This window comes from Canis aureus, chromosome X (genome assembly GCF_053574225.1).
Source record: "Canis aureus isolate CA01 chromosome X, VMU_Caureus_v.1.0, whole genome shotgun sequence".
NCBI classification, from domain to species: Eukaryota; Metazoa; Chordata; class Mammalia; order Carnivora; family Canidae; genus Canis; species Canis aureus.
The window spans coordinates 94,950,838-94,969,345 of record NC_135649.1 but is presented as its reverse complement, the minus strand read 5'-3'; the positions used below and the strand labels follow the sequence as shown (position 1 = coordinate 94,969,345).

The window sequence follows — 18,508 nt, the reverse complement described above, 5'->3', positions numbered from 1 at the left end:
TATCCTCATAATGAGATTTCATAGTATACAGGGAACAAAACAGAAATGAAATAACATATGAACATCCATATGCTATAGTTAGTTCAACTTGAGTAACACATTATACAACAATCCCTTGACATTCATAAAATATTTACGGTCTTAAGACAAAAAAATTCCAAATTCATAGGCATTAATCTATTCTAGGACTAATTTTACTACCCTCCCTTAAAAATATTGTCAACCTTTCTTAAACATCTATTCTAAGTCAAACTTTCTGTCATAGTCCAGGGGTTCAGAACAAGTCTCGCCCACAATGTGCCACTTTGGCATATGGACTATTTTGAGCTGAAAGCAATTAAGACCTAGTAGACCCAAGAAACATTTTTACCTCTTCTTAAGCTATCTAAAAGAACTCAGACAGGGGGCCCGGTACAAAAATTGAGTTATCACCAAAAGATAAATTTTTGGCTAAATGACATATCTTCAGGGCAAACATCTAATTACTATACATGTGTCTTTGAAGTCCCTTTGAAGCCCCTTTGAATGTCCCTTTGAAGTCCCAGGTCTCTCCTATTCCTTAGCTCAAGATGGCATATAAGCCTCAACTGTCCAGTTTGTCTTTAGATCTCATATTCTTATGGAGGACTTCATACATATGTAATTAAATTTGTTGTTCTGTTAGTCTGCCTTATGTTATTTTGATTATTAGAGCAGCCAAAGGACCTAAAAGTGTACAAGTAAAATTCTTCTTCCTCAAAAATAGTCAACTATGATTTCCATACACTTAATTTGTGGATACAAGAGAAAAACTGAGTGCTGACATCAGAATATCCTCTGAGTCCATGGAGAGATTCTGAGAATAGCCTATAACCATAACAAAAAATCACAAGCTAATGGTCACTATATACAACACTCTTGATAATCATGCATACAGCATTTCCTTCAAATTGATGCTCCATGGATCTTCAGTATACAATTATTTATGGAAAAGAGATGAAATTTTTAAATTTTATAATGTTTCATAAATATACATACAGTTGACAATGTCTATAAGTATTTAAAGCAAATGATCTATTTATATTTTATTTTTCACATTATGAGGGGAAAGTTTCAAACCTAAAGAAAAATTGAAAGGCCAGTATAATGAACAAATATACTAATTATTAATGAATCGCCATGCCAGTTCCATCTCTCTGTCTCCACACAAACACACAGACACACATGCCCATATACACCTCTTTCATCAAAGTGAAATTAGCCTGAGGATATCATATTTCACCTCTAAATGCTTCATCATATCTCTCCCTGTATTAAAAAACTCGTATCACCATTACCACACTTAAGAAAATTAACATTAATTCAATTCCATTCACCGTTATACTGAAGGGAAACAGAATTTGCCACCCCCAAATTTACCTTTTTGGAATATAGATTATTTTAGGCTGATTATTTTTTAGAAATAGCAGATACAGAAGAAGCTCTGATAACCAAGTAAAAGTTACCCTTTTTGTAAGGGACATTTACATTTATTAGAGAAATCTGAAAATGTCTGGGAAAAATACTACTAGAGAATGGAATATAAGTCAGACTTGTTAAACTATAGAAAAGCCACACTGATCTCTGTGGTAGAATTTTAGGTATGTGTTGTTTAAAATAATTGGTAGTAATAAATAAGGAATATGTACACAATCACTTAAATGTAATAAATTACTATTGATAGCAGTCACAGGATGTATTGCCAGAATATACATTTTATTAACTCTCTGTTAGAATAGAGATGTTTTTCAGAGCTATCATCTTTAAAGTGGAACAGATTCTCTAGACATGCTGGAGCTAAAGAACAGAAGATAACACTTCAAAAACACAACTTCATTCTCCACCAATCATTGAAAGTCACTACACCCAAGGACCTTAACTCTAAATATTGCCTTTAAAAACCCTCAATTGGGAGTGACTGGCTGATCCAGTTAGTGGAGCATGTGACTTGATTTGAGGGCTATGATTTGAGGGTCCATGTTGGGCATGGAGCCTACTTAAAAACAAAACAAAAACCTTACTTGTAAGCTATTATTAGGGAATTTGGGACTTTGAACATAAGCTCCTCATTCTCCTGGATGGCACTGCACCAATAAATAGCCTTTCTTCACTGCAAAATCTCAGTGTCAGGTTCTTTTCCCCCATCGGCCTGTTATGCATTGGGTGGATGAAATCTCATTTGATTCAGTTACAAATTTCCATTTGTAAAGGTGTTTCCCCATATGAGTAGAAGAATGACTCTAAATCTCTAGAAACTCTTAACAAATGGAAAAGGCAATAACTTAAATCTGCATATCAACCTTACCCTTGTTTACTGTGCTTTTCCTGATAACCTCCCTTAATTGGCCTCCTCCTTACCCTAACATCTTTTGTCTTTAGCTGGAGATGTTACTTAAGGTACTGGCTTGGGCCATTTTAGATAGTTACTCAGTTTTCCTGGGTATCTTCCATGCATACAGGAGGTATGTATGCTATTAAACTTCTGTTCTAAATAAATAAATAAATAAATAAATAAATAAATAAATAAATAAATAAACTTCTGTTCATGTTTCTCCTGTTAATCTGTTATTATACTGAGGGGAGGAGGGTTTTACCCAAGAACCTAGAAGAGCAGAGGGAAAATTATCTTTCCTCTCCCACAATACTAAAACATTCTTCATTTTCTCTAAAGTGTACTTTTTAGCTGCTGTTTTCCCTAGGATTCAATCCAATTCAACCATTGTATTTTGCTATGATGGCTCTTTAGTCTTCCATGATCTAAAAGAGTTTATCTGCTGCCCTCTACTTTTAAAGGCACTAAATCCTTTACAGAGTCAAGGCCTTTACAGTTCTTCAATATGAAACACATCCAATATTCATCTGAATGCTATATTTAGATTCAGGTAAAATATATCTGGCAAGGATACAATATAGGTGATATTGTGTAACTTCTTGTGCATCTCATCAATAGGCACATAATGTCAGGTCATCATGCTATCAGTGATTTATGATGTGACCACCAATCTCTCAGTTGTAAAGGCATATTTTCCATTTGTAATTAGTAAGTAATCTGAGGGATTGTGAATATCCTGTTCTTTCCAGTTTTTTACAATATGGTTTCAGCTATTGATCCCTCTCTGAATAAATTATTACATCAGGGGTTACAAAATAGTGAGTTTCTAATTCTGAAATTCTTTCTACATTTATTTGCTGAGATCATTTGGTATAACCTCAATTCCTGTGTTTTAAGAGATAATTTACTAGTTTTTGTATCTTTTCTCTTTTCAAAATAATTATGAATATTTATTATATTCTTCATTATATTGAATGCAGTATAATACATTACTACCATTATTCTCTTTAATCATCAGATTGTACCAAACTTATCCATTGGACTCATGCTGAAGGTAAATCCTGAATCCTTTTGATATGGTGTCACTTGTGTTTGAGTACTTCCTTTTTGCTTGTTCAAGTTGTACTATCTCTGACCTTTCCTATAATCAGCCATATCTTTAAGGAGTGAAAATGACTTTTAAAAACCAAGATCTCACTGAGGCGGGGCAAGATGGAGGAAGAGTAGGGTCCCCAAGTCACCTGTCCCCACCAACTTACCTAAATAACTTTCGAATCATCCTGCAAACCTACGAATTTGGCCTGAGATTTAAAGAGAGAACAGCTGGAATGCTACAGCGAGAAGAGTTCCTGTTTCTATCAAGGTAGGAAGACGGAAAAAAATAAAGAAATAAAAAAGCATCCAGTTGGGGAGGGCCCCCGCAAGGAGCCGGGCTAAGGCCAGGCGGCGAGAGCCTCTGGGCAGGAAAGTCCAGCCCCGGAGAAGCAGGAACTTTACCAATATTCCCGGACGGAAAGGCGCTCGCAGAGAACTCTGGCACGATCCCAGGAGGGGTAGTGGAGCCCCCAGGTTCCCCGTCACTAACCGAGGAGGTGTGTTCCAAGGGAGAACGCACCACACACTGCAGGCTGAGCTCCCTAAAGGCCTGAGGCGAACGCGGCGGGTCCCCAGGAGCAGCTCAGGCAGCGGCTCAAGCAGCGGCTCCACGCGGAGGGGGTTGTGCGCCCTGGGGGCGCAATTCCAGCAGCGCAGGCCCTGGAGCCCAGGGCACTGGAGGACGCAGCCCAGGATCTGGTGCTCCCCCCGGGACAGGCAGAGGCTGGGAGGACACAGGGCAGCAATGACGCTCCTGCCGCCAGAGTGACCCCGAGCTGTGCAGATCAGCGCCCCCGCCCCTGGAGCATCCAGGCTCCTGCAGACTGGGAGCTGAGGTAGTTACTGCGGTAGCTGACTCGAGGGCCAGGGAGCTGGCCGCCACCACTGTTGTTGTTCCTCCAGGTGTCACCTTGTACCTGGGGCTGAGCGGAGCTGCAAGAGAGCAGGGGCCTCATAGGATAAACAGCTCCCATTGAGCCCTGCAACTGGCAGGGGACGAGGCAGCTCCCCAGGTGCACACACCTGAGAATCAGCACAGGAGCCGCTCCCCCAGAAGACCAGCTGGAAAGAGAGGGGAAGAGCAAGTTCTTGACCAAGCAGCACTGGAAAGCTCCAGGGGAAGTCTAGGGATGTACAGTATATAGAATCAGAGGATACCCCTCCTTGTTTTTTGTTTGTCCTCCGCCCATTTGTTTTCTTTTCTCTTTTTCTCCTTTTTCCAATACAACTTGTTTTTAGCCACTTTGCACTGAGCAAAATGACTGAAAGGAAGAACTCACCACAAAAGAATCAGAATCAGTACTCTCTCCCACAGAGTTACAGAATTTGGATTACAATTCAACGACAGAAAGCCAATTCAGAAGCGCAATTATAAAGCTACTGGTGGCTCTAGAAAAAAGCATAAAGGATTCAAGAGACTTAATGACTGCAGAATTTAGATATAATCAGACCAAAATTAAAAATCAATTAAATGAGATGCAATCCAAACTGGAGGTCCTAACAATGAGGGTTAAAGAGGTAGAAGAACGAGTGAGTGACATAGAAGACAAGTTGATGGCAAGGAAGAAAGCTGAGGAAAAAAGAGAAAAACAAAAGATCATGAGGGAAAGATTAAGGGAAATAAACGACAGTCTCAGAAGGAAAAATCTACATTTAATTGGGGTTCCAGAGGGTGCTGAAAGGGACAGAGGACCAGAAAGTGTATTTGAACAAATCATATCTGTGAACTTCCTTAACTTGGGGAGGGAAACAGGCATTCAGATCCAGGAGATAGAGAGACACCCCCCCAAAATCAATAAAAACCATTCAATACTTCGACATTTCATAGTGAAACTTGCAAATTCCAAAGATAAAGAGAAGATCCTTAAAGCAGCAAGAGACAAGAAATCCCTCATCTTTATGGGGAGAAGTACTAGAAATAGCAGACCTCTCCACAGAGATCTGGCAGGCCAGAAAGGGCTAACAGGATATATTCAGGGTCCTAAATGAGAAAAACATGCAGCCAAGAATACTCTATCCAGCAAGGCTCTCATTCAGAACAGAAGGAGAGATAAAGAGCTTCCAAGATAGGCAGCAACTGAAACAATATGTGACCACCAAACCGGCTCTGCAAGAAATATTAAGGAGGACTCTGGAAAAGAAAGAGGAAATCCAAGGAAACAACCCACAAAAACAAGGACTGAATAGGTATTATGATGACACTAAATTCATATCATTCACTAGTAACTCTGAATGTGAATGGGCTTAAAGATCCCATCAAAAGGCACAGGGTTTCAGACTGGATAAAAAAGAAAGATTCATCTATTTGCTGTCTACAAGAGCCTCATTTTAGACCTAAGGACACCTACAGCCTGAAAGTAAAAGGTTGGAGAACCATTTACCATTCAAATGGTCCTCAAAAGAAAGCAGGGGTACCCATCTTCTTATCAGATAAACTAAAGTTTATCCCAAAGACTGTAGTAAGAGATGAAGAGGGACACTATATCATACTTAAAGGATCTATCCAACAAGAGGACCTAACAATCATCAATATTTATGCCCTGAATGTGGGAACCACCAAGTATATCAATCAATTAATAACGAAAGTTAAGACACACTTAGATAATAATACACTTATACTTGGTGACTTGAATGTAGCACCTTCTACAATTGACAGTTATTCTAAGCACAACATCTCCAAAGAAACAAGAGCTTTAAATGATACACTGGACCAGATGGATTTCACAGATATCTACAGAACTTTATATCCAAATGCAACTGAATACACATTCTTCTTAAGTGTAGATGGAACTTTCTCCAGAATAGACCACATACTGGGTCACAAATCAGGTCTGAACTGATACCAAAAGATTGGTATTGTCCCCTGCATATTTTCAGATCGTAATGATTTGAAACTAGAACTCAATCAAAAGAAGAAATCTGGAAGAAATTCAAACATGTGGAGGTTAAAGACCATCCTGCTAAAAGATGAAAGGGTCAACCAGGAAATTAGAGAAGAATTAAAAAGATTCATGGAAACTAATGAGAATGAAGATACAACCATTCAAAATCTTTGGGATACAGCAAAAGCAATACAAGTATCCATCCAAAAACTGGAAAGAACTCAAATACAAAAGCTAACCTTGGACCTAAAGGAGCTAGAGAAGGATCAGCAAATGAAACCTTCACCCAGTAGAAGAAGAGAGTTAATAAAGATTTTAGCAGAAGTCAATGAAATAGAGACCAGAAGAACTGTGGAACAGATCAACAAAACCAGGAGTTGGTTCTTTGAAAGAATAATAAGATAGATAAACCATTAGCCAGCCTTATTAAGAAGGAGACAGAAAAGACTATAATTAATAAAATCATGAATGAGAAAGGAGATATCACCACCAATACCAAGGAAATACAAACGATTGTAAAAACATATTATGAGCAACTATACACCAATAAATTAGGCAATCTAGAAGAAATGGACACATTTCTGGAAAATCACAAAGTAGCAAAACTGGAACGGGAAGAAATAGAAAAACCAGAACAGGCAGATAACCAGGGAAGAAATTGAAGCAGTCATCAAAAACCTCCCAAGACACAAAAGTCCAGGGACAGATGGCTTCCTTGGGGAATTCTATCAAACATTTAAAGAAGAAACCCTAACTATTCTCCTAAAGCTGTTTGGAAAGATAGAAAGAGATGGAATACTTCCAAACTCGTTCTATGAGGCCAGCATCACCTTAATTCCAAAACCAGACAAAGACCCCACAACAAAGGAGAACTATAGAGCAATATCTCTGATGAACACAGATGCAAAAATTCTCAAAAAGATACAGTCAGTAGGATCCAATAGTACATTAAGAAGATTATCCACCATGACCAAGTGGGATTTATCCCCAGGAGGCAAGGCTGGTTCAACACTCGTAAAGCAATCACTGTGATAGATCATATCAACAAGAGAAAAAACAAGAACCATATGATCCTCTCAATAGATACAGAGAAAGCATTTGACAAAATACAGCATCCATTCCTTATCAAAACTCTTCAGAGTGTAGGGATAGAGGGAACATTCCTCAGCATCTTAAAAGCCATCTAGGAAAAGCCCACAGCAAATATCATTCTCAATGGGGAAACACTGGGAGCCTTTCTACTAAGATCAGGAACACGACAGGGATGTCCACTCTTGCCACTGCTATTCAACATAGTACTGGAAGTCCTAGCCTCAGCAATCAGGCAACAAAAAGAAATAAAAGGCATTCAAATTGGCAACGAAGAAGTCAAACTCTCTCTCTTCGCAGATGGCATGATACTGTACATAGAAAACCCAAAAGACTCCACCTCAAGATTGCTAGAACTCATACAGCAGTTTGGCAGTGTGGCAAGATACAAAATCAATGCCAAGAAGTCAGTGGCACTTCTCTACACTAACAATGAGACTGGAGAAAGAGAAATTAAGGAGTCAATCCCATTGACAATTGCACCCAAAAGCATAAGATACCTAGGAATAAACCTAACCAAAGAGATAAAGGATCTATACCCTAAAAACTACAGAACACATCTGAAAGAAATTGAGGAAGACACAAAGAGATGGAAAAATATTCCATGCTCATGGATTGGAAGAGTTAATATTGTGAAAATAATAATGTTACCCAGGACAATTTACACATTTAATGCAACCCCTACCAAAATTCCATGGACTTTGTTCAGAGAGTTGGAGCAAATCATCTTAAGATTTGTGTGGAATCAGAAAAGACCCCAAATAGCCAGGGGAATATTAAAAAAGAAAACCATATCTGGGGGCATCACAATGCCAGATTTCAGGTTGTACTACAAAGCTGTGGTCATCAAGACAGTGTGGTACTGGCACAAAAACAGACACATAGATCAATGGAACAGAATAGAGAATCCAGAGTGGACCCTCAACTTTATGGTCAACTAATACTTGACAAAGCATGAAAGACTATCCACTGGAAAAAAGACAGTCTCTTCAATAAATGGTGCTGGGAAAATGGACATCCACATGTAGAGGAATGAAACTAGACCATTCTCTTACACCATACACAAAGATAAACTCAAAATGGATGAAAGATCTAAATGTGAGACAAGATTCCATCCAAATCCTAGAGGAGAACACAGGCAACACTCTTTTTGACCTTGGCCACAGCAACTTCTTGCAAGATACATCCATGAAGGCAAGGGAAACAAAAGCAAAAATGAACTATTAGGACTTCATCAAGATACAAAGTTTCTGCACAGCCAAAGAAAGTCAACAAAACTAAAAGACAACCTACATAATGGGAGAAGATATTTGCAAATGACGTATCAGATAAAGGGCTAGTATCCAAGACCTATAAAGAACTTATTAAACTCAACAGCAAAGATACAAACAATCCAATCATGAATTGGGCAAAAGGCATGAACAGAAATTTCACAGAGGAAGACATACACATGGCCAACAAGCACATGAGAAAATGCTCGGCATCACTGGCCATCAGGGAAATACAAATCAAAACCACAATGAGATCCCACCTCACACCAGTGAGAATGGGGAAAATTAACAAGGCAGGAAACAACAACTGTTGGAGAGGATGTGAGAAAAGGGAACCCTCTTGCACTGTTGGTGGGAATGTGAACTGGTGCAGCCACTCTGGACAACTGTGTGGAGGTTCCTCTCAGAGTGAGAATTAGATCTGCCCTACGACCCAGCAATTGCACTGCTGGGGATTTACCCCAAAGATAGAGATGCAGTGAAAGACTGTGACACCTGCACCCCGATGTTTCTAGCAGCAATGTCCACAATAGCCAAACTGTGGAAGGAGCCTCGGTGTCCATCGACAGATGAATCAATAAAGAAGATGTGGTCTATGTATATGTATACAATGGAACATTACTCAGCCTTTAGAAACGACAAATACCCACCATTTGCTTCGATGTGGATGGAACTGGAGGGTATTATGCTGAGTAAAATAAGTCAATCAGAGAAGGACAAACATTATATGGTCTCATTCATTTGGGGAATATAAAATAGTGAAAGGGAATTAAGGGAAGGAGAGAAAATGAGTGAAAATATCAGTGAGAATGACAAAACATGAGAGACACGTAACTCTGGGAAACGAACAAGGGGTAGTGGAAAGTGAGGTGGGCGGGGGGTTGGGGTGACTGGGTGATGGGCACTGAGGGAGCACTTGGTAGGATGAGCACTGGTGTTATCCTATATGTTGGCAAATTGAACTCCAATAAAAAAAATCATTAAAAAATAAGAAAAAATTAAAAAAAATAAAAACCAAGATCTCAATGTTATTTTTGCTCTTGGTACTAGCTAATCAATATGTCAAAACTCTATAATCATATATAACTCTTTTTTGTCCTAATTATGTTCTAGAGTTAGACTATGATTACCATAGTGAAGTGTGGTTCCTTTAATGAATGACACAATAAAGAGACGATTATATATTTGGATTTTGTATTATTATTTATTTCCTATACAACCTCTAATTCCCTTTACTTTACCCTTTCTCTTCATTTTCAAAAGTCCAGGGAGTGGACTCCTCCTTTTCCCCCAGAAGGAGTATCTTCCTATGATTGTCATCACTGGTCCCACACTCATACGTTCCTTCCTTTGGATTCTCACTAGCAAGTGTTCTGGTCCTTCTTGTTTCATACCTGTTCTTACTATTTCCCCACTCAAAGTAAAGACCTCATTTTTCCAAGAGAAATGTATCTGTGTTCTGGCACTCGCCTTATCCAGCTGCATGCCCATGATTTGCAAGCAGTCTCACCTGAATCTTCTCTTCAGCCTGGGCTTCAAAGCCCAGTTGTGTTGGTTTCAGGAGTTTTCCTATTACATGTAATTTCAAGTTATAGTATTCTTTAACTTCTAGTTATGCTGTTGGCATGAGTTTTATGCGGTTTTATTTTCTTTCCTGGTTGATCTCTATGGTTTTTGCAGCATGTTTGGAAAATTAGGATTTAAGAAGCTGCTATTACTGCATAGAAACCCAAAAGTCTGAAATAATCTCTGTATGCTTGAAATTATTTCTATATTTTATGTAAATAAATCTTGTCTTGCCTTCTGAGTTATTCCTTATAATGGGGAAGGGCTTAAAAATGCATGATATAATTTTATTATAAGATTCATAGTAACTTTAGACTTAATTTTAGCAGAGCTGATGCCTCTAAACCAAGTTACTTATCATTTTTGAGGTTTACCTACAGTGCTCTGAAAATTTTAAATACAAAGATAAAGTATTTTGTGTTCTTCAGTCTAGCGCTCCTGAATTAAGTAAAAAAAAATAATCACTTGCCTTTGTGCCTACTGACTAATGATGTGTTAGACATCAAAAATTAATTTTAATCTGTTGTTCAATTCTTTACCTGCTGGTCTAGTGTTCAGCTAGTTAGGCTTTTTGCAATCAGATGCTTACAATTCTTGTAGATGAAAAATTTTCCTGAAACCTTTAAGGTTTTTTTGGCTAGTCTTAAGAAGTAAACTGACATGAAACAGATTAACAGGTGAAAATCATATGTAATTACATGTATACAGGGAATCTACATAAACATGAGAAATTTCAAATAAAGGAAAAATGATGCATATAAGTCATTCTGGACTAAGGAGAAGAAGTAAGAGTCTGCAGCTTCAAAAGGAATGAAAGCAATTCACAGGAGGAATGGAAAGAATAAATGTTTGGTAAACAAATGTTTGGTGGGCCATACAGAAATAATGAAACACAGAGTGGACTTTGATCAAAAGGATCTTGCTCAGTTCCTCCCTGTCTATCTACATCTAGTTTAAATCATACTATAGTTATCTATGGTGATAGCTCCCTTCCTGGAGCAGGCCCACCATCTAAATCCTTTTAGGCAATATGAGAAAGGCAAAAAAGAAAAATGTCTTGAATCTTCTGTTTCCCAAAAGTAATCAGCTTAAAATAACTCACATGCCAGAGACACATTCTGGGGTGGCAAAATATGCTCCCCCACACATTGTTTTTAAATAAGAAACAATAAATCAAGTTATATTACAAAAAGAAAACAAAGGACACTGGGAAATGCTGAGAGCATCCAATTAAATAGAATTAAACTTAGGAATTTATCAAAATCATTTCAATTTTCCAATCAGATATAGCCAATGTTCTCCTAAAATTTACTGATTGTTTTTACAATCACTTACTCCTTTCCCCAAATGGTTTACAACCTACAGTAATATTGCAGTGCTTATTGGTAGAATTACAAAAAGAGGAATCAAAATCATCTTAATCTTGCTGTGGACCACAGCCATATCTTTGGGTGGCAAGGGAAATTGTGTGCTCTAAATAGATAAATGTAAAACAAACCATGGGAACTTAAAGTTATAGTAAGACTTTTTTTGTAAAACATTTATTAATTATTTTTTAAATTTAAATTTTAGGTAGTTAGCACAGTGCAATATTGGTTTCTGGAGTAGAACTCAGTGATTCATCACTTACATAGAAGACCCAGTGTTCATCAAAACAAGTGGTATCCTTAATACCCATCACCCATTTAGCACAACCCCCATCCACATCCCTCAATTAACCCTCAGTTTATTCTCTATTGATAAGAGTCTCCTAGGGCTTGTTTTCCTCTCTCCTTTTTTTCTTTTCCCCCTTCTCATATGTTCATCTTTTTTCTTTCTTAAATTCCACATATGAGTGAGATCATATGGTATTCATCTTTCTCTAATTGAGTTATTTCACTTAATATACTCTAGACCATCCATGTCATTGCAAATAGCAAGATTTCATTCTTCCTTTTTTTAAAGATTTTTATCTATTTATTTAAGAGATACAGAGATAGCAACAGAGATAGAATATGGGCAGGAAGAAGAGGGAGAAGCAGGCTCTCTATGGAGCAGGAAGCCCGATGTGGAGCTCCATCTCAGGACCCTGAGATCATGACCTGAGCTGAAGGTAGATATTTAACCGACTGAGCCACCTGGAGCTCCAAGATTTCATTCTTTCTGATTGGCTAATGATATTCTGTTGTGTATATATACCACATCTTCTTTATCCGTTCATCATTCAATGGACATTTGAACTCTCTCCATAGTTTGGCTATTATTGACAATGCTACTATAAACATCAGTGTGCATGGAAGAACACACATTGTTAAAGTGTCTATACTATCCAAAGCAATCTACACATTTAGTGCAATGTCCATCAAAATACCAGCAGCATTTTTCACAGAGCTAGAAAAAATAATCCTAAAATTTGTATGGAAACACAAAAACACCACAAATAGCCAAAGCAATTCTGAAAAAGACAAAATTGGAGGCATCACAATTCCAGATTTCAAGCTATATTACAAAGCTGTAGTCATGAAGACAGTATGGTATTGACACAAAAACAGACACACAGATCAAAGGAACAGAATAGAAAACCCAGAAATGGACCCACAACTCTATGGTCAACTCATTTTCAATAAAGCAGGAAACAATATCTAATGGAAAAAAGACTCTTCAACAAACAGTGCTGGGAAAACTGGACAGCAATATGCCAAAGAATGAAGCTGGACCACTTCCTTACACCATACACAAAAATAAACCCAAATGGATGAAAGACCTTAATGTAAGAAAGGAAACCATCAAAATCCTAGAAGAGAACAAGGGCAGCAATGTCTTTGACCTCTGCCAGAGCAACCTCTTACTAGACATGTCACCACAGGCAAGGGAAACAAAAGCAAAAATAAGCTATTGGGACTTTATAGAGATAAAAATCTTCTGCACAGCAAAGGAAACAGTCAACAAAACTAAAAGGCAGCCTACAGAATGGGAGAAGATATTTGCAAATGACATATCTGATAGAGGGTTCATATCCAAAATCTATAAAGAACATTTACAACTCAACACCCAAAAAACAAATAACCCACTTAAGAAATGGGCAGAAGACATGAATATATACTTTTCCAAAAAAGATATCCAGATGTCTAACAGACACAGGAAAAGATGCTCAACATCATTCATCATAAGGAAAATGCAAATCAAAGCCACAATGAGATATCATCTCACACCTGTCAGGATGGCTAAAATTAACAACAAAAGAAACAACAGGTGTTGGCGAGGATGAGGAGAAAGGGGAACCCTCTTGTACTGTTGGTGGGAATGCAAACTCCACTCTGAAGAACAGTATGGAGGTTCCTGAAAATGTTAAAAATAGAATTACCCTACAATCCAACAACTGAACTTCTAGGTATTTACCCAAAGAACACAAAAATACTGATTTGAAGGGATATATGCATCCTGATGTTTACAGCAGCATTATCAACAATATCTAAACTATAGAGAGAGCCCACACAGTAAGACTATCAACTTGAATCCCTAGCCACATTTCCCAATGCAGTGAGGTGTGGTAAACTAAAATGGATCACATAAAAAAGATCCATTTTTCCTAAAGTAGGCCTAAATAGCTTCATGTCAAAGCAGACCATACTCTGTTTTAATCCTTCTCTAATTTATTCAACACACATTTTACTGAAAGTTTAAAATGTGACCAGTTACATGCTATAAGCTAAATATATATTCTTACATAAAATATACTCTGTACCTATCTTTCCAAAATTCAGTCTTGTGGGAAAGCAACACTGAAACAATACCAACAATATGCAATCATAAATATTGATAATTGTTTGACACAAAAAAATGGCCTATTTTAAGACACATAAATATAACGCTAGTCATGATTCAGTTGTAAGATTAGAAGATCTCTTTGAAGAAGGGACATTTTTGCTTGGTTCTGACAATAGGAGTTAACCACAGGAAGCTCCCAGGGAGAACAAGTAAGCAGAAATGTAGATGATATGGCAGGTGTCCAAACTCAAGCCTCCTTACTTTCTAGATTCTAGCTGAGTGGCAAGCAAAGGCAGAAGAAAAACAAAATAAGTCATTGGTTTGTTTAATGTTCTAATCATTTGAGTAAAAGAGAAAAAACTCTGATAAACTAAAATTTGAATCCTTCATCCATTTCTAAAAGTAAGCAAAGCTTATTTAGTCTAACCTATTCATAAACTATCCTCCTCCCTTTGGATGTTTTATATGAGGAATTAGGAAAGGTTTAGTGAGTAGCCTTTATTTCTCAGGCAAGCAACATACAGATTTTAAACAGATGATTTCCCAGCAAGAAACATCTGGAGGCATTGCTTACCTTTCTGACTAATGATTACTGTGTCAGTAGTGTATCTCCTTAAAATGTCTGCAGTCACATCCAGTTCTCCTTCCTGTCCTAGTGAAGGAAGTATTCTTTAAGACTGTGACAATCCTTCTAACTGTGTTCTAGATTCTGTATGTTCTCACTTCTTCAAGCAGAGATTAAGATATCCTTATTTTCTCAACCTCTATTAATTCTTTCCCTTTCAGCATTTAAGAAATATTCATTTAAACCATTCAAACTTTTAAAAGCAACTCCTTGTCTATTCTCCATCTCCCCCATCATTATCACCATCACCACCAGCAATCTTACTATTTCTTTTTTTTCTTTTTTTTTTTTTTTTTTGCAATCTTACTATTTCTTTTAAGGACCTCCTATCTTAATTTCTTTTGAAAAGTTATATAAATTCTCTACAAGAGAATTACAAGATATTCAAAAGAAAACCTTTTCCTACTTTTTTTCTTATTTCTGTAAGCAGAACCACAACACAGCTAGTTTTTCAGAACAGATTTTTCTTTTCTATATAATAAATGTCCTGATTCAGGCCCAAACTACACCTATTCCTCTTCCCCATACACATACATTTCTATCTTTGTTGGTGCATGCGACATTCTTAACCTATGTACTATACTGGTCTGGTCTCACTGGGGGGCAGTTATGAGGCCCACTGTTTATTTTTCTTGGTTATTCCACAGATATTCTGTTAAACAAAAATCTGAGCATATCCGTTTAGTCTCTTTGGTAGAGCATAATAGCAGTCAACACTCCTATAGCATTTGCTACATGACAGAGGCTATTATAAAAAATTCTGAAGCTATTACCTCATTTAATCCTTAACAAAACTTTATAAGAGAAGTATTATAACTATCTCAATTATACAGATATAAATTTAAGGCTCAAAAAGACTCAATAACAGTTAACAATGTATAGAACTTGGATTTGTACCAAGGCTGTATAACTTCAGAAACTCATTAACTGACTTACCGTGGTGATCATTTCACATAATATATGTTTATCAAATCATCACTTTGTACACCTTAAATTTACACACTGTCTTCTGTTGATTATACTTCAATAAAGCTGGAGGGGGAGGGGGAAAGAAACTGCTGTTAACCAGCGCACAAGATCTGGTGTTCTCTCTTCTTTCATTGTCTTCCTTCAAATTTCCTGAAAATGTCATATGTATCATGTCTCCAAGACCTTTAATATTATTTTCCTTTCACTTGGGATACACTTCCCATGGCCACATCCATACCAACCATGTCTATCCGGTTAACTCCTCTTTCAAGAAGAAATGCATATTACGTCCTCCAAAACATTCTCCTGACATCCCTATCTTTATCTTATGAGACGCCAAGTATATCTCTACCACTGTACTTATTATCTGCTATTATAATTGTGGTTTTCTGCTTATTTGTTTTTCTTATTAAGAAAAAGATCATTAGGCCAATCACTGTTTAACAGTAACTTATACATTGCTTTATACAAAATGTACATAAAGACTGTTTATTAAGTTGAGTAAATAAAGATCTAGAGGAATAATATTTATGTAACTGATGGTAAAATAAAAATAATTCCCTTGTTATGATATATTTTTTCTTATGGAGATTATATGAGCTAATATATTTAGAGCATTTTTTACAATGTCTGGTATATGGCATAAGCTCAAGAAACTATAATAAAATAGTATTAATATATTAATTATAATAATAATTTTGAAATAGACCTCTAGAATTCTAAATTCCACGTTGCTTCCTGACAAAACTTTTGCAGAATGAATTTATGTAAAGAAAATGAGGGACAAAAATTAGAAGCAGGTAGGTGAGAGGTGGGAAAGACAAGTCAAGAAAATTTGCAATAGGGATAACTCAAAATGTGAGCAATACTAAGAGGATTAATTTTAAATAACAAATGAAAGATATAGGAAGAAGAAAGCTTAAATATGGAAATGTAATATTCAACCCCAAAGTTGTATCAAAACCCCTTGAATTTAGTGAGCACTCAATAGACATTTGATTATAGTGGATAGTGGTTGATTAAGGGTGATTAAGTACTAAATTCTGCAGCAGATAACCTGAAGTCTGGTTCTTTGGACAGATGAAGGGTTAAGGAAAACATGGTTTTCTCACATTCTTCTGAATAAGGACAGCGAAACAGTAAGACAGATGCTTGCTCTCTATCTTGCTTTCACTATACGTGTGTGTGTGTGTGTGTGTATGTACTCACATGCTCAGAGATATTTGTCAAAGCGTTGAAACTCTTCTTTAAGTGCTTAGTATCCATACTCTTATCCATGAATGTGAATATTGACTTCTTAATAAACAGGAATCTGAATGCAGGTCAATCTGCTTTGACATCCATTGTCAGCACTGAGGAAGGAGGGAAGCTTCCTATGAAAGATCTGGTTATTTTCAATCTTTTCTTCTGACATCTCTTTAGCTAGACAGATATTCCATGACCACTATGACACAGTCTAGTCAATTTTGAACTTTATCAGCTTTTCTCCTTCCAACATCCAGAGTGTCTCCAGCAGTTTCCCAGACCTGTAGAGAGGGAGGAACTTTAGCTACTTTGAAAGGCAGCTCCAAGGATATAAAACATATTTAAAAAAAAAGAAAGGAAAGAAAGAAAGAAAAGAAAAGTTACCTGGTGTCAGAGGGTACTGAGGTCCAGGTTTTTCTTTTTATATGCCTTAATTTTTTGAGGTATAGTTGACATATAACATTATATTAGTTTCAGATGTACAACATAATGATTTTCAAACTGGTAACCAAAGAGTTAATGGGACCACCAATGCTGCCTCTTGAATAAACCCTTTCCTCCCTGCATACTCCATACCTCAGTTGTTGTCTTTCCTGCACATCAAGCAGACGAATTTGGGTTTTGTTACAATTTGATATTTGTATATATTGCAAAATAATCACTTCATAGGTGTAATTAACATCCATCACCATACATAGTTACGGAAATTTTTTTCTTGTTATGAAGACTTTTAAGATGATAATTTCATTTTAATTGAATTAATAATTATTTGAACAATGGCAAAGACTGAAAGTCCAGCTTTGTTCATGTTGCTGGATCATCTAATTAGATCTTGGCTTAAAGAAGAATACAAGTAAACAGTGAAAAAGAACAACAGTATCTAGCTAGAATGTTCAGTCAAATAAATCTAGAACATTAGGAGGTAACATAGGCAACAAGCAAAATTTCTCATACATCATCAGATGCTGGGAGATCCAAAGAGGTTCAACTCCACCAATGTTGTATCACTTCTAGTTCTCTTGTAAAACACAAGTAAATACACACACACATATACAAAGACAAACAACAGAATTTATTAGCACTGTGTAGTTAGGCAAAAGACATGTAGAAATTCTCTTAGAAAATGAACTATTGTTTTAAATTGAATCTGAGCTTTACTTGAGCCCCAAACTTTTATTGTTACCTTGTATTTATGGATTACATATATAGCATGTGTTGGAGCAACTTCACCTGATTTATAAAGTCACAGTTTTAATCATTTTTAAAACTCAATTAGATATCACTAACAAAAATTACCAGTTTTAGGAAGGCAATTCTGGGAATGTAAGAGCTATATTACTGTCATAAGACATTAAATCAGAAAAAAAAAAACATGATCTCATCATAAAGAGGTATTCTCTGATGAAGTTGTTCAAGCACAGATTTAGGGTGAAATGTGAAAAATGACTTTAGAATAATATTAGAAAGATCCTAAGGGTTTTGAGTATTTTGTATTCTATTTGTGTTTCTGTAGGTGTGTGTCTGTGTATATGTACGTGTTTATTGTCCCTTGTTATAACTCTACATTGATATATTTTAGTAGATGAGGAAAAAACCAAAACAAACCAAAACAATATGAACCAATTTTTAAAAACCTATTATAAAGTATAACATGAATTTGAAATGAATC

The 18,508-nt window shown here is 36.7% G+C and overlaps 1 long non-coding RNA gene across 2 annotated transcripts in view; it reads right to left on the bottom strand.

Moving 5' to 3' along the window:
* Window positions 1-17,679, bottom strand: part of LOC144307638 (uncharacterized) — a 161,734-nt gene extending 144,055 nt beyond the window's left edge. For both annotated transcript variants that reach the window (XR_013374425.1, XR_013374424.1), the window contains exons 1-2: window positions 17,224-17,679; window positions 16,804-17,120 (exon numbers count right to left, since the gene is read on the bottom strand). This is a non-coding gene — a long non-coding RNA (uncharacterized LOC144307638). The remainder of the gene's footprint in view (window positions 1-16,803; window positions 17,121-17,223) is intronic.
* Between the last annotated feature and the right edge of the window lie 829 nt (window positions 17,680-18,508).